This window comes from Rhincodon typus, chromosome 5 (genome assembly GCF_021869965.1).
Source record: "Rhincodon typus isolate 14 chromosome 5, sRhiTyp1.1, whole genome shotgun sequence".
NCBI lineage: Eukaryota > Metazoa > Chordata > Chondrichthyes > Orectolobiformes > Rhincodontidae > Rhincodon > Rhincodon typus.
This window is the reverse complement of record NC_063336.1, coordinates 100029008-100039361: the sequence shown is the minus strand read 5'-3', so window position 1 is coordinate 100039361 and position 10354 is coordinate 100029008. Positions and strand designations below refer to the sequence as shown.

At 39.0% G+C, this 10354-nt stretch overlaps 1 protein-coding gene across 1 annotated transcript in view; it reads right to left on the bottom strand.

Moving 5' to 3' along the window:
• LOC109919612 (doublecortin domain-containing protein 2) overlaps positions 1 to 900 on the bottom strand; it is a 127251-nt gene extending 126351 nt beyond the window's left edge. The window contains exon 1 of the mRNA XM_048596452.1: positions 729 to 900. The gene's annotated coding sequence lies outside the window, so the exon portion shown is untranslated. The remainder of the gene's footprint in view (positions 1 to 728) is intronic.
• Positions 901 to 10354: the final 9454 nt, after the last annotated feature.

Sequence of the window (10354 nt, the reverse complement as noted above, 5' to 3'; positions counted from 1 at the left end):
GCTTGGCCTGCTGTGTTCATCCAGCCCTGCACCTTGTTGTCTCGGATTCTCCAGCATCTGCAGTTCCTACTATCTCTAACCCTGATATTGTTCAGTCTAACAGCATTCCCTTAGGACGATTTCAGGGTTTCAAAATAAAAAGTTTAATTTTGGACGTTCTGAGACTTCTGTATTTTCCAGCGTATCCTGGAAGAAATGCTCAATATCAGCATTCCCTAGAGTTCCGGTTTTGTGGCTGACTGGAAACTCTACAGCCGAAAACCAAAGACCAGAGACATTGCACAAATTGCACGCGGATTGACATTAATCCCTCCCTCAGGAAGGGTAAAAACAAAACCTCGTTTACAGCAAAGTAATACCAGTACGAAGTTTAATCCTCAACTGAAGGAGATAAACAATTTCATAAAACTGTAACAGTGACATGATTTAATATCAGCCAACAGCTTTAAACACAAGTGGCTGGTGGGAGCCCAGCGCTGGAGGCTCCTATACTTTATTTTGCCAAACATGTTCCAAAGTCTACTAACGTGGAGATAATTAGCAAATCATTAATTTTTAAATCAAATTTAGTCACCGCGTTTTCGTTACTGAAACCAGTTTGAGAAAGCATGTCCTGAAGCAGGTAGTAATAATTAATAAACTGATCCACAGCTGCACAATGAGAGAACAGACCAGCCTCACTGTGTACAAACTTCTCACTCAGAAACTATTACATAAATAATACCTACTTGACAAGCTCAAGGCCGCGACTGTATCGCTTAATCTCAGACACAACAGAGAGTTCTTTTTAAAAACAAAAACGTGCAGTCACGTTTTACAGAGAAAAGGCGTCCATTCACCGCTAGCAGAAGGTGTGAAATCACTGAGACATGATCTGCACTGACACTGTCAGTGAAGAAATATGCAGCATGAATATCGGTAACATTGGCCACTGTTGCTTAGTAACTCATACGTTGTCACACGTTTATGCCCAATTCAATGTTTGGAATGGTGACTGGGAAAACAACGTTTTAAGCAGTAAACTAAAGAAGTTAATATATTCTGTTTTTTCTTTAAACTTTAATTGGTAGATATTTAACAACCTTTCATGAGCTTTCTGATACCTGAGAGTGCTGCCTTTCAAACTTCACAAAGAAGATGCTCCTTTGACATCATACAATTGTGAGACATGTGGAAATTCACACCTTCCCTAGACGTTTGCTCAACCACACCTGGGAATTGATGAGAATTTTTGCAGAATGGCGACGAAGTTGAAGTGATAGAGTAGATTCTACAGACTCTGGGAAAGCAGTGAGTGTGATGGACTGAGTGGCCTGATGTCATTCCTTTTATTTTCATGTTGGAGTGCATGAGAGGGCTAGTGGCCATTTTGAATTTAAAAAAGTTAAATGGCAAGTCTTGTGACATAATGAATCACCAAAGTTAAACTGTGAACCGGTAAATCAGGATGCTTGGTCTAGGGTATGCAACACTTGATTTTTAATTCTATACTGCATAGCAAGAACAAATGACTGAGGAAAATAAGGTGTTCTACAATTTTGAGAACTAGAAAAAGAATACTTCAATAAGAGAGCCAAAGAAATTTACAACATTGAATGTCATTTAGCACATTTTGTCTGTACCAACATTTTGTTGGAACAATTCAACACGGAACACACTCCTTATGCTCTCTCAATAGTTTTATGCCTCCACTGCTTCAAATATTTATCAAATTTCCCTTTCAATTACACGCATAGAGAAATTCTAATAACATTAAGCTACAACTACCATAGGCTTTCTGCTCAGTCCCAGCCATAATTTTCAACTGATTATCCCATAACAAGCATTTTCCAATGACAAAATTATTTTTCTTAGATGCCTAATCAAAGCAATTTTCTTTTCAAAAAAAAACTAAATCGCAGAACTATTCTTAGAACTGCAAATCGCACGTCCCTGATGTTATCCTATGCACTGAGGTCTCAATTACAACACAGCCAGGAATCAGGAAGGTAAGGAGACTGCCAAAGGTGGAACAGTGAAAAAATGAAATCAGAAAAGCACTGACCAAATACACCAATACCGATAAAGATGCACAGAGATGTGAGGGGACACTAAGACATGAAAAGTAAGACATATGTTCAACATTCAGCTTTTTCTTCTATCCTGTGGAGGATGTGAATGATATGTTAGCCGTCTCCTTGTCAAAATTTGTATGCAAAATTATTTTTTTAAAAATAAGTGACAGAGACGGGGCAAAAACTCTGAGAGAGATCATTTGACTCCCTTCTCAGATCAGGATCACAGTACAACAGAAGAAATGAAGTAATATGAAAGTGTAGCAGAGCACATTTTTTTGTTACATTAAGTTCTGCTAAATTGATTAATACATATCGTTGTTGTTTATACATAAATACATACATATATAATACTTATATATAAACATTTATAAACATGTATGTTCCACCAGACTGAGTGTTATTGGCATAAATAGTTAACTACTCCCATTAGGTTGAAGAAAATAATTGATCTGTCCTTGAATAAATGATGCAGTCACACCTGGTTAAAAACATTCTTTTCAAAGCACCAGAAAATAATCATTAATATTCAAGAACTTCTACTTACACCGTGACATGACCAATCGGAAAAAAAATTGCAGTTGTTTCACAAAGATCACTAAGAGCAAAATGTTATAAAGAACAAGAAAAGGTTTTTTTTTCAGGAAGGCACAGGAAAGAGATCATCACACCTGTAACTATATCCAATGCTGCATTTCACACCTAGGGATCTTGATTGAAAGAACTTAATTATTCAGGTGTAATGTTTGCAGATAGCTTATTGGGATAGATGCCAGTGAAGAATATGAACCACTTTTGTTATCTGAATTCTCAGTAGTACCACACACAGACACTCATAACACACATTCTGAGCTTTTTTAGATTCCTGGTCTTTCTTCCAGAATCACACATTTTCTTGTATGTAGTGATTATTAAAGTTTGTGCCCAACCATATTGGAATGACTGGGTATTGGCCACAATGGCATTTTTGCACTTTGCATTAATGTGTAACTCTCTTGGAACAGGTACAAGGTATAACACCACTTAGATGAAAGATAAAGTTGATTTCAGATGGTTCCATCAATTCTTAAATTCAACCTCTGATGCACATTCCATAACCAATCATTAAGAGCTGTATTGGATTACCTTGGATGCTTCAAGCACTGAACTTTGAAAAAAGCATTTCACCTTTCCTTACTACATTCTTTTTATAATCAGCTGAAATCAAGAATTCCCATGACTAATTTGAAATTCCCATGTATACAATTTTAACCCATTGATTTATGGATTGACACCAAATTCTTCTTTTTTTGGTACTTTAACAAAGTGAGAAACATGGCTTTTTAAAAATATTACACACAGGAATCAATTAGTTTATTTTAAATTTTAGCAGAGGAATTTAAACTCCTATATGATTCATTTTACACAGAACTAACCTTTCATCATTTCTCTTCATGGAGGAATAACAACTATGTTTAGCTAGACACAACTTTGCACAAGTTTCTCACAAAACTGAGTCAAATATTCTTGGAGCCAGATAAAGACTTGTAGAAGTTGCATTGGGATAAGCAGTAGTTCAACACATTCATTCCACAACCATGTCAGACCACAAGTGTGTGCCATGGTGCAAAAGATAAACTATCTGAAAATCTGAACAAAAAACAGAAGATACTGACAATACACAGCAAGTTAAGAGGCATCTGTTTAAACAGAAATATAGAGTTAACATTTCAGGGCTGTGGTCTTTCATCAGAACTGGGGACAGTTAGAAATGGAATAGAATGGAACAAGAAAGAGAGTGGAGCGTAGGAAGAAGAACAAAAGTGGAATGTCTGTGATCAGGTGGGGAAATTAAAACATGAAAGTTGTTGTGGTGTAAGACTAAAGGGAGTGGTAACGGGTCAGATGAAGAAATCCAAATTGCAGGATAATTGACATCCAAATGCAAAGTAAAGGAAATGAAATAAAAACAATTCTTAAAAATAAATAAATAAAAGAATGGGCTACAAAACTGGGGCAGACGCTACAGTCTGAATTATTTGAGCCCAGGAGACTGCAAACTTCCAAACTGAAAGAGGAGGTGCTGATTCTTGAACTTATGTGGAACTTCACTGGAGCACTACGCAGCCAAGTATAGAAAGCTAAGAGAAATAACAAGTTGATGTGATAGGCATCTGGAAGCTTGGGGACATGACTGCAGACTGAACAAGGTCTGCATTTGCTCAGCCCAGTATAGGCTTTGCATTCAGATGGTGGCCATCTTTTGTTTCTTTAATTGTCCCATTACCATTCCCTCTGTCCTTGCTCATGAACTCATTTGTCACTTAAACTCTCCTGCCCTTCATACCATCATAGACCTTCCCTGTTGTTCTTCTCCCAACCTCACCCACTTTTATTTCCTCAAAACCCATTACTTTTTGTACTTTTCCCATTACTGATAATAGTGCTTGCAGGCTAACATATTTCTTTTTCAACAAATGCAGCCATAATTGCCTGTTGTTTCCAGCATTTTAATTGTGCATTGATAAGAGGACAGACATCTTATTGCATCAGTACCAGGATCCCTTAGGGAATTATGTATGGCCCAATACTCTTGCTTTCATCAATAAATATATCCCAAATAGTTCAGGACACCAAGTTAGGTGGCACTGCAGAAAGTTGCAAAAGGATATAAGATGAGGTGAGTGAGCAAAACTGTGGCAGGTGAAATTCGATGTATGAAAGTATAAGACTTCCACAAGAGGGTCAAGAAAAACAGAACAAATGATTTTCTAAACAGTGAGGAACTGAGGATTGTAGAAACTTCTCCCACAACAAAGGGAAAATCTATTGGGTTGCTCTGTGATCTTTTCCACAAAGCACCATTGCATAATTGATAATTTCATGACCTACAATGTAAATTTGGGGAAAAATCACAACTTACATTTTTACAATTTATAAGGTGGCCTCTGTGCCACCTAAAATATTTCATATTAGCAACTGTTAAAATGCAGAGAAATGTGGTAGACAAGGGTTACTTTTTTTAAGCTATTTACTTAAACAGTAGCATGCTTCCAAAAGAATGTCATGTTGCAAGTAGCCTCAGTTAAGATGGAGTCTGAGACCTTCACTTCCTCAGATCACCTGTTGGAATTCAGTGATTGAATTCAATTGAATTGAATCATTTATTATCATGTGTATTCAATGTAAAAATACAGTGAAAAGTATCTGCCTTTGCTGTATATACGTGGCACCATTCACGTTAAGTTAGAATAAGATAAGGAAAAAAAGATTATTTAAGAGAGTCCAACTTTCCTTTCCACTGTTGCAGTCCTACTCAGGGTATTCCAGCCCTTGCCATGCCTCTGCCAGAGTCCCACCCTGGGCTACCCCACTGGCCCAATCTCACCACCGTTGCCTCAGTGGCACACTCTCACTGGCCCACTCTTCATCCACCGCCATTGTTCTGGCCCACGTACATGCTCATGATATCATGAGCATGTCTCTTAAACATAAACTGTGAGATGTAACACAACACCAGCAGTTTCAGGTGGCAGTGGGAAACAAGGACTACATTATACATATCAATTCCTACAACAGGTGTGCATTGGTAGAGTTGGTGCAGCACAGGAGTGAAAGTAAAATAGCCACTGTTAATGCTTAACCAGTTTGACCACTGCAGGGCTCAGAACACCCCACTTAATAGTTGGTGGCTGATAGCTAAAGCTAGTGAGTTTATGAAAGATCTCCACACTGAAAAATCTGCAGGCCAAGTGGTCTCCTCTCTACTGGAAAGTGAGACATGACCTTATTTACAAAAGGTTGCATGGTAAAGAGGAAACCGTGACAAACTTACTGATGAGGAGAGATCTACCCATCTGTATTTGAAAATTGTGACAAGATTGAACTTTCCCACACTGCCAGACGATACTGTGGAACAGATTGGTTCAAACAGAGACAGTGGTCAGGGAGGAAGAGTGAGGAGTTGGAAGGGACACAGAGATTGGGGTGGGGGCTAAAGACGGAGGTGTCAGTCTTCCAAATGTCTAAATTTGGAAAATTGCAGGAAATTGCATTTCATGCAAGATTGAATATCAGACAATTTGGAGGTGTTGGATCTGTTGGAAGGTGTGGTAGCAAGGTTGATCTGGATGTCATCAACATATATATGGACGATTCTATAAAAGAGTAGGACACAGATGAGGATAAGAGTAGATGCAGGGAAGGATTAAGAATCAATATGTTTGATTCATTCCGGTAACAATTTGGGAGACAAAAGGGAACTAAGCAAGGGTTTTCTGACTGAAGTGGGAAAATACACTACAGTCAGCTTACAATGTAATTTATAATTCAAATTACTGCCTGCAGATTTGAAAGACATTAACATGTTCAAGATATTTGAAGATAAAAGGGAGTTGGACACTGTACTGCAACTGCTGATAGCAGAATATCAAGAGTGGATTTATCTGAGGAGGTCCTGCCAGTTATTTCTTGCAAAAGAATGAGGATGATCCATGAGGAGAAAGAACTATTGTGAACAGCAGCCAGCATGGAGAAGGGGAACAGAAGTAGGGTGACTAGGAGTTTCATGGAAATATGGCCCAAAGGGCCATTCATAGATAGGTGAGCTCAGGGAGGATACGAAGAGAGATAGGTGAAAAACAGAGGATGGCTGAGGTGAGTAAAGGCCAATAGTGTTGTCCAGTCAGATTTTTACAATGGAAAGCTCAATTGGTTGAGAATCGGATGTGCTCAAGTTTTCATCCCTGGGACTTGAGGAGTATAAATGGAAGTTAAATCCGGGGAACAAAAAAAAATGGGAGAGAGTAGATATTTTTCTGGAGTCAATGGCATCCAAATGGAGGTACGAGATTGGTTGAGTGGACTGAGAACTTCAGATGGTGACAATCAGAAGGCCTAAATCTGCGAGATTGGAGCGTTTGGAAGTGTAATAACTTGTGGGGTTTGTCTTTTTTTCAGGGCAGGCACATGGGCCAGTGGAGTTGGAAGCAGGTACAGCAAGTTGTGGAAATGATCTGAACTGCCATGTCCATTTTTGAGGCTGCAAGAATCGACAGGCCATGTAAGATGCCAGGTTTAAATAAACAACCATAAGAAATAAAATCTCTGCCCAGTGCTGAGTTGCCAAACAGGAAAATAACTCTCACGTGGTATTCGTTTGCCATCATATCATTATATTCTTCGCTGTGTGGAAGGGTATTCTATGACATGAAAAGGTAAGGGTGGTAAATGGGTTAGGGGACGATCAGAGGCTTGCAGTTGCTCTCAGTGCTGTTGTTAAGCCAGAGAAGCATGAGTGTTTTCTTCAGCTCCGAAAGAAAGTAATCTAAATCTCAAACACTTAACTATTTTTTGTTGGCAACTGCTGGTTGAGCAGTTCATGCCTAGTGTCTGCTATACTCAAAGCTGATGAATTGTGTTGAGGAGTTCATAAACAGGACCCTCATTACTATTTTTTCACATTTTTAATATATACCTCTGGGTCAAGTGAGACTTGAACAAGAGCCCCCTTGGACCCTCATTACTACATGAAAGGAGCTGATGTGTTTCAGATGGCAACCATACTTGCCTTTACCTGCGATGGATGAGTTAATCAAGTGCAGAATGCTACACTCAAAGCTGCTCCATTTTAGTCTCAGGAAACCTGGTGTAACAACATTTCTTCCAGTTATTACTATGTTACCAAGGATTTAAAAGGAACATTGCATGCCCAGAGGATATGAACTGTCAAAGGACCTGAATTATTTTCATTTGAAAAATATCTGTAGGATAGAGCAAAGAGTCCTGACCTTCACAGAAGAAGCATACAAATGCTTCTGATGAAGTTAGGCAGACCACTGAGATTCTGTTTAGTTCAGAGCAATACAGACTCACAGGAACATCAGCACAACGGCCATGCTGAAAGGCATCTACAGTTAATACCAAAATGGCCATTCACACACAAGCCTATGATCAGAAAAGTTATCTTTCCACAGATACCAAGGGAAGGAAAGGTGACTGTATCTTCCAATAATGCACTGAACCAAGCATGCTAACTATTTGGACCAACTCCCTTTACCTCAGCATTGAAAGATTTGAATTTCCCATTAATATTTAGGTACAGAATAGCATCCATTACCCCACTGTCTGCAAACCCCCCGCAGCACCTTCCCCCCCAACTTCTCCAACTTTCTTGCGCAAATGTTGCTTCACTTAGAGACAGATGTGCATTGCAATCACTGTGGCGGAAAACTCATGTGGAGGTAAATATTTGATATATGCATGTACAGTGACACACAATATGACACTGCATGCTGATATTTGATTGTACTGCATGGCATCTTGGAAGTTTACAGTAGAGAAGGAGAAAGTTCAGCCATTCTGTTGATGTGATTTTTTTTGCTGCAGCAGTTGAAAATGGTGCCTCCAGGCCACCTTATAGGCATCAAACATAATTATCTTTCCTCCCCAAAACAACAGACCAAACATACAGGACTCAGGGGAAAGAGTAGAGCATGAACTTAAGTTGGATACCTCTTTCATTGATGAAAAGCCAATGCTAGCTCAATGGACTGAGTGGTCTCTGTGCTGAGTACTCTATCATTGATGGTATATAGGGAATGAGCAGATAGCAGTTTGAAGTCTACAGACCTCTGTCTGGATGTCCCTTCATAAGATCCACAGAATCCAGCCTTGTCAGCACTTTACAGCATGCCTGCTTGTCCTTGACCCAGCACTGATAAGGCAGCAGAGTAGGGGATTTAAATTTTAAAGGCTGTAGAGCAATTAATTTTAGAAAGTGTTTTAAATACTTCTAATCTTCAACGAGCAGTGGCTGCTGGCTATGCTGTGCCCTCTGCAGTAAGGGGTTAGATGCACATTTTAGCTCAGGGCAATTAATAGTTCCATTCTATTGTAGTTTGTGAATAAGCCAGGCACAGTGCATTTCATTTTCATTTTAGGACTGCACTTTCTCAAAAATATCTAAACAATATAATGGTTTTTATCAAAATCAATATTAGTCACCAGAGAGATTAGTTTGATACCTGATTTTCAGCGTGGATTGAAGACAGGGGTTGTATTTGTAAATATTGGGAAGACTAATGAAGAGGTGGAAGAAACCCTTCCAAGACAAGACATCTGACAGTTTCCACAATCCTGAACAGAACTCAACAATAATTTCAGTGGGGAGCAGACGCATTCTGGTTTGGAACCAAAACTCTGTAGTTTCCAACCTTTTAAGATAGCCCATTTTTCTGTTACTGCGTATTGCTTTTTGCACTTTTCTGTCACAACAAAGAAAAACTTAGAAGAGTGTTCGATTGTCATTCTCTTGTCAGGGACAATCTAAGTCTTCCAAGAACAGGAATAGAAGTCCTTCAGGGCAATAAGAAGACTCATCCATGTTGAGAACAGGAGTGGTTAGTAGTAAAAGTGCAGAAAATACACAGCAGGTATGGCAGCATCTATGGGGAGAAAAACTGAGTTGTTGTTTTGTGACAAATATGACTCTCCTCGAGAACTGCTTTTAGTAACTGTGGTACGACCAGGCGAAGAAAGCTCAATCAGCACTCTGAGATAGTAAGAACTGCCAATGCTGGAGTCAGAGATAACACAGTGTGGTGCTGGACAAACACAGCAGGCCAGGCAGCATCAGAGGAGTAGGTCAGTTTTCCTGCTCCTCTGATGCTGCCTGGCCTACTGTGTTCCTCCAGCTCCACACTGTGTTATCAATCAGCACTCTTCTTTTTAACCCCCTGAGTTGACTGCATTCAAGAATTTTTGTTCTTTTTAGCATGGAATTTTATCGCACTTCAATTAAAACATTGTGCTAGTCAAAATTATGTGGCCAGTTATTAGGTTTCCATGAGTAAAAGGAAGTTTTTAAAAATTATTTAACTGAAGAAAAATAATAAAATGTGACATCAAACACAGATATAAGGTTTCGTAGGGAAGAGGGTCTAATACAACAGGAACATAAAGCACATGCAGTTTAAAAAGTTCTTAGATTCCTCAAGTTGGAACCATGAAGATTTTGTTGATGGTCTCTATCCTCAGTGGTGACAAAATTTATGGAATGCTTGAGTTCTTGGTGAGTGAATGTGTCTTCAATTTGCTTTATCATTTGGCTTTTGAGGTAAAAACAAGCCAGCAGGGAGAACAAGGGTCTTCCAGTTTTGTTGTTACTAATCTGTTTTTCTTTCTCTCTCACTGCTGCTTCATCAAACAGCTGCTGAAATATGGTTCATTTGTGTGTCCCCAAGTCTGGGTTCTAAACTGGATAGTTGCGGCAATACTCCATGAATGATAAGTCACACATATTGAACAAATGTAAACTAAAC